General features: G+C 39.5%; 1 long non-coding RNA gene across 1 annotated transcript; it reads left to right on the forward strand.

Moving 5' to 3' along the window:
- Positions 1-4,781: 4,781 nt before the first annotated feature.
- LOC120322745 lies at positions 4,782-5,999 on the forward strand. The gene is made up of 3 exons (XR_005562632.1): positions 4,782-5,067; positions 5,497-5,573; positions 5,797-5,999. It is a non-coding gene; the product is annotated as an uncharacterized LOC120322745 (long non-coding RNA).
- The last annotated feature ends 1,050 nt before the right edge of the window (positions 6,000-7,049 follow it).

A 7,049-nucleotide genomic window follows, 5' to 3' on the forward strand; every position in this document is an offset into this window, starting at 1 on the left:
CCCGGGCACAGCCCTGCGGGCCTCGGGGAGCGGGGCTGCCGCCGGGCCCCGCCGGAGGGAGGGCGGGCCGGGCCTCGGGGGGAGCCGGGCCTGCGGGCCGGGCCTGGGCCGCCGCCTCTGCAGCCGCCTGGGGAGAGGGTTCGTCAGCAAGAACGGGGCATTCCGTAGCGAGGTACCTTCCGAGGGCGAGAATCGCATCACCCCCCGTTTATTTAACTCCAGAAAATCCTGCCAGGCTTTCTCATGAAATGAAAACCTGATAAGGCGATAAACGTGTCCACGTTCCGAGGTGGAGCCCCTCGTCACGACACACTTCATTCCTATAGAACAGCTACAGAGCTAAAAAAAAACAACCCCCCCAAACACCCCTCTCCCCCCCAGCCTTATACAAATCAACGCCCCTCACTAGATCCAACACCTCACTAGATCAGGGGACATTTTGGTTTATAACGTAAGACCTACAATATAGTGGGAGTCTTTCACAACAAATCATATTTTAAAATAGAGCAGCGTGTTTTGCAATGGTTATTTATAAGAAGCATGTCAAAAGGCTGAGGCACGGTTCTAGGAACGTTTCAAGTAAGTTTTAAGCTGCTTCATTTTTCTCTCTTGAGAAATTCGCATACGATTTTTGCCACATTTTCTTCCAAAAATAACTGGTGTTTCCATAGTGGGCTTCAATCTAGAGGCAAACCAACCTCTCCCTTATTTGTTAAGAAGGCACACATTTTTTCTCTTATATTCTTGAATTGAACTAACCTAATTATTTCCAAAACTGTTCCCTTGTTAAACCGGATGATTCACACCAGTACTACCTTAAGTCAGGCCTGGCAGATCTAGAATCCAATCCTATCCAATCATATCCTAGTCCTGTCTTAAATCCAAGCCATACCCCGTGGTTGTCCATTTCTAATTTCAAATCTCCGACGACTTTTTCTCTCTCTAGTATTTATTTTGAGGGAAAAAACACTTCTATTCCTTCCTTCATTTTTTTTCCATATGTCCTATTGAATCCATGACTAGAATTCAAACACTACTAGTCCAAAGTCAGTAGCTTATATCAAGTTTTAGGGACTAATAAAGTGATTATGATTACCAAACTGTTGCACTAGATCATTTGTATGTTGATTTGAATGATTTCTTCCTCCAAGCAGGTCCTTTATCTCTTAGAATGTCTCTTGGCACAGCAAATAAAATACAGATCTGATTCTGACATTGGTCATTAGACATCTACCACAATATCCACTGTTGATCACTAGACGTGACTGATTTGTATTGCCGTTCAGTCTAGAAATAAATCCATTGACTGCAAAATAGAATTAAAATACAAAGTTTTGTATCTTTCCCCTTCTGACTATATTGAGTGAATTGTACTCAGTAATAAAATAGAGCAAATGGGATTTGTTAGCTTTTCTGTGTAAAATTCCAATAATGTAAAACCTCATTAAAAGAAAAAGAAATTAAGAACTCTAGTAAAAGCACTGCAATGGATGAATAGAAATTACTATGTTTAATACAGAAAGGTCATTTAAAATTTAAGGTTTGCTTGATTTTGTACTGGTTTTACTGTGTTTAGAAAACTTGGTGGGTAAGGAAGCTGCTCTGAAGGCAGCTTTGCCTTGTGGATGTGCTGATGCTACACAGATACTTTCCAGAGACTGACCCAACCAAAGTGTACCAATAAACAAATCTCTGTGTTAGTGGGTTCCAGCTGTTACCCACTCTAACTTGTATCTGTTAATTTTTAAGCTAGAAGGGACCATTAAGAGGCCTTCCAGCACTCTGATACTGGTCATTAGACATCTGAGTATCCTTCCCTGCTAACAATTGAAAGTCTAATTTGTAGTTTGAGTTAGGTTATAACCTTCCCAGTTAGTCAGCTCATGGCTTTCTGCTGATACACTGAAAAGCCTGTTTGTATCTAGAATATTTTCCCAATAGTTGTACATTGTATCTTTCATTTATGTTTCTTCTCAGTAGTTTTAACCAGACGTTTTGGTACAAGAGCTGCCTGCACATCAATATTTGAAGAAAAGAAGGTATGATTTTCTATAACACAGGTTCAAAAACCCAACCAAAAACTATTAGATCAGGCATTACTGTGAAAAGCATGCAGCTGAGAAGTCTGCTTCCCTGTAAAGCCCGTGGAGCAACTTTCTGTGCTGCAGGGAAGCCAGCACTGCAAGAGTGCTGAGAGCTTGAGAGTATACAAATGTATGCAACGAATCCAGACTGCCTTTGCAAGCTTCAAAAAGAGTGATATATTACCATGCTTTTAGAACAGAACTGTCTTTTTCCCCCTCTCCTCTCACAGCTCACTTCCTTGCTGAGTAACACTGCACGGTGCATGCTCGTACGTTGGGCTGCAGGAAGGGAATTATTTTATATGTATATGTAATACAGAAGGACTTTGGATATAATGCTGCAAAAGCAGATTGTATCTTCTAGCAGAGCTTGTCTCACAATGGGGTCCTGTCTAGCAGCACACCTCCAGCTCCAGTACAATGCTGTGACCTCTTTCCAGGGCCCTGAGGTCCTGATGCATTTGGACAGCAGGCCCAGCTGAAGTCAGCTGGCTGTGTCAGCACAGCAGATGAGAAAGTAAGAGACAGGGTATGGTGCCAAGATTTAGCTGTGAGATGCAGGCTTAAAGAGGGGGAGATTAGAGAGAATTTGTGAGATCTCCCACACTAATTTCCTGTCCTCCCTTATAGCAATCCAACTGCATGTGAGGGACAAAAGGTTAACATATATATGTATACAGAAAAGTACTTTGTTTAGACAAACTATTAACCCCCCATTAAAAAAAAAAAAAACAAACCAACAAAAAACCACCAACCAACCAACCAGAACCCAAAGCTATAGAATTAGTAATTCTGCACACAGGTTTAGTTCTTATATCCTGATACTGCCACTGACTGTAAACAGAAGTGAAAGTCTTGTGAGTATTCTTTGGAGGTCAGGAACAATAATACTGAAAAATATTTTAATTGGGAGAAATTAATTTAGAAAGCTAGTGGTTGAACTTGTACACAAACCTTCTGTTATTTAAGTAGGAGAAAAATGTCACTACTTGTTGACAAAATAAAGTTTTACCCCTCTGCCAAATTCAGCTTTTTTGGTTGAAGAACCCAACTTAATTTTCTTACTTTTGAAATATTGATATCTTATGAAAAAGCCAAGATAATGGCTTGAAACATTAACTTCCTTCTTTATTTAAAACCATCTGTCCAAGATTTAATCAGAATTTAAGGCAGTGTGAACGCCAACGTAGCTGGGTTTGTGGCACATGTTACATTGTATATTTTCTTTCCTGTTCTTTAAAACATTTTTTCTAGCTTCTCTGCCTACCTTTCAGGAATTCTGAGAGCCTGAAAAAAAGTCAGAAATGCCATTTCTTGTGTGACAATGACCAACAAGTATTAATCAGTTTGCTAAAAAGTTAACCTTGGCAGAATTAACCTTGAGGTAGAGAACAGCTAACAGGACATAGCTAGTGTCAATGCAGACTTGCCAAACCAGAAGGATTTTACGAAATTCCTTAGGAGTGAAAGAGCTTTACTTCAGAAAGCTTTGCTCAGAAGTGCACTAACAAGAGCTGCTGAAGTGAAATATCAGGGAATCACATAGAAGGCATTTCTTTCCTTAATACATAATTTCCTCATCTGTATCTCAAATATAACCTGTTTAACTGAAGCTCTCTCTTCTGCTCTGAATTTACTGATGTACTTACGCTGTAACCATCTGTGTGGTCAGTTGTGTTTTACAGATTTGCTTCTGGTTTCGCCGTTTGGCACTCTGAAATGTGCTCATTCCCAGGCTGTCTAAGAGGGCTGAGATTGGGTGCTGAAGCAGCAGAGACTTTGCTTATGGCAAGGACATAAGTGAAGGTGTTTAAGCATCAGAGTGCACTTAAACAAGCAGGTAGTGATTCTGTGATTAAAGCTTGTGCTTGGAAATGGGCAATGATGTTCTCTGGGGGATTTCACTGCCTCAGGACTGCTTGGATTTTTTGCAGTGAATTTAATGCCCAAGTTTATATAACTCCAAGGCTGTGTATAAATATGGTACCTTTAGTAGAGACTATATATGATTTTTTCCTGCCAAACTGGGTGCTCTCGTTTAAGCCTTTGCTTGGCAGATTTCTTTATTTAGCTCTAATAGGTTTCAACTGTGTGAATTCCAATGATAATTCAAAGTAGATCTGGTCAGTTTTACATGAACTAGTAAGTACAATTTGAAAGTTACTTTAGTCATAAGATGGGACAAAAAGGGAAATAAATCCATCTAACTTTTTTTTTTTAAAAAAACCCTATTGTTATCCTTCTCATTACAACAACATGTAGATACCCCTCTGTTTGGACAGTATATAAATATATATGAGCATATGTGTAGGTTTTGAAGCAAAAATGTCAATGTCAATGATATTGTCTGCATACTTTTAACTATGGTACTTGTGTAAATACAGGAAGTTACTTTAGACAGAAACCCATGATTTTTTTTTTAACATGACAAAACAAGATACAGGTTTTAAAGATCCTTGTTTCAGAAGTTTTTGAGTTGGCCTCTTTGAAGGGAAGGGCTAGGCTTTTTGTTTTGTTTTTAAACATGGGCTGATATTTTTGGTGAAAAAATATAAAACCTTTGTCATTGGCTCAAGACAAAGTTTCGTAAACATCAAAGGACATAAACAAAAGGGCGTGATGCTGCAGTAGCAACTGAAGTCTTTGGTAAACACAGAGGTGTTCCTGCAATATGGAAAAGAAGCCAGTATGACTCATAGACCTTTGGTTGATTTTGCAAAGCTGGCAAACGCTAGTATAGCTTATCCACAGGAAAACTCTTGCTGGCAAACTTTGCTTTGTTAAATGAATATCCCTTTGATTTGTTGTTATTTGTTTTAAACATGACTTTCTAGTCCTACTCTCTAAAGCAGTCATAAGCCCTTTCATTGGATCTGAGACAGACAGGATTTGCTGCTCACAGGACTGGGATAAAATTCTAAGTGGAAGATATTAGAAAGCAAGGACAGTGTGCCACAGCCTTCTTCCTCTCTTGCAAGCTCGGGTTCGTTTTTCTCCCTTCCTTCCTGCCTGTTGAAGTCACCTGTTTGCATCTTTTCTGTACGCACTGGTTGTAGAAAGATATCACCTTCATACTAAAGGATGTAATGGGAGGTAAAGGCCAGTCAGCTGCTTCCTTCAGCACGTGACTGGGTTGAGATTGCTGACCACAAAGAGCTTATGGTCATAGCCACACCAGAGCTCTGTATCAATAAATATGGATATTATCTGCTGGAGCCAGGCAGGGTTCAAAACATCAAACAAAGCTGTGCTAGCTGGCTGGGTGGGGTAGAAATTCCTCTAAAGGCTTTCAGTTATAAAAGTAAACTGGATTGATTCCAAAACTGACCCACCTGACCAAAGAGGAAATATTGACTTTAGTGTAATCTCTTAACATGCTGAGGAATTTGTTTTACACCCTCTTCTCAAACAGAATGGAAAAATTTAATGAGACTTGTCCCTGACATTATTTGAAAGAATCAATGAGCAGCTCAGAATAAGAAAACAAAGGTCAGTATCTTTTTTGTTTGTCAGTCCCTGTCAATTTTTAACCACTAGGTTGTTTAATTGGCATTTTTTATATATGACCTAAACGTAGCTGAGTAATAGAAGGATAGCTCTTCTAAAGCTGGATTTTAGCAGGCAACTGGAGTGAATTTCCCCATTTTGCCTCTGTTACACACAGAAGTGGATATGACAAATTTTTAAACTCCTGCAATTCCTCTGTTATCAGCAGGAAGAATCAGGAAGCCAAAACATCCTTAAGCTACTGGCTATCTTGGGAGGGATTACTCATCTATGAAATTTCAGCGGTGAAAGGGAAGCCAACATGAGCTTGAATGAATGGACAAGGATGTTGTACAGCCTCATCCCTTCTTCATCAAAGATCCAAAACCTCAAAGAGATTCCCAGAGAAGACATGTGACAAGAACATGCACTGGCAGGGAAGACAAAGGTATTGTTTGCAGAAATAAAGCAAATTCTGAAATGGGTGTTTTGTTTGCTTTTCTGAAAATCAGCTGTACAAGTAGCAAAATCTAAAATCAACAGACAGGCTCTCAAAATCAAAATTGTCAATGGCTGGCCCACAGTTTGGGAAAGAGTTAACTTATGCTCAGCTGTGTTTATCCATCCATGCCTGATAATTCATAAATGGGAATTGGAGGGAGCAGTAGGATACTGGCAGACACCATTAAAAGTACATGACCTCAGCTTTAAAATGTTGGCATGCACTGAAGTTGGGTAATTTCTCCCCATAATTTACATGTTTTTAATTTTTACACCTGTATTTAGTGATTTGTACAGAAAATAAATAAGGACACACCAGCAATGTGAATGATGCTAGGAAAGACCCCAATTTCCAAATCTTTGACTACACTTATTTACAGTACTACAAGGTACTGCAGTTTATTTTCCATGTTGCTGCCCCAAAATGCTTTGCACAGTTGGATGGTAATTAAGTTTTAATGACACAAGTAGGAATGCGAATTTAAATAGAAAGAACTATGAAGAAGAGAGTAAACTTTAAGTGATATACAAAAAAGATGAATCACAGAGACAGCTAAATGGGGTCTAAATGACAAGAAATGTAAAAATCAGGGGTGAATATCAGTGAAATTACGTGGAGAGATAGGCCACGTGGATGTTACACAGCTAGAAACTGGGAAGGGAGCAGACAAATGGGGAGGCCTGTTCATGGCTGTTTTTCATCTGCATGACTTAGCAACCTCATTTGATACCTCTTGCTGTGAAACAGTGATAACTCCTCTGAGAGCAACCTATAGCAGCAGAAAAATAGACTAATACGGTGATGAATAAATCCCATTATGGTTAGAAAAGGAAGAGAAATTTCGAAGCATTTTCTCAAGCATGGAACAAAAGACACTGCTTGTGACAGAGGGGATGTGGTCACATATCTTTGCTGACAGATCAGGTGATGTTATTTGTGATGTATTAGAGCACTGAGAGGGCTCTGAGAGAACTCAA

Source organism: Pipra filicauda, unplaced genomic scaffold (assembly GCF_003945595.2).
Source record: "Pipra filicauda isolate LSUMZ 115617 unplaced genomic scaffold, ASM394559v2 scaffold149_size4050908_pilon, whole genome shotgun sequence".
In the NCBI taxonomy this organism is placed as follows: domain Eukaryota; kingdom Metazoa; phylum Chordata; class Aves; order Passeriformes; family Pipridae; genus Pipra; species Pipra filicauda.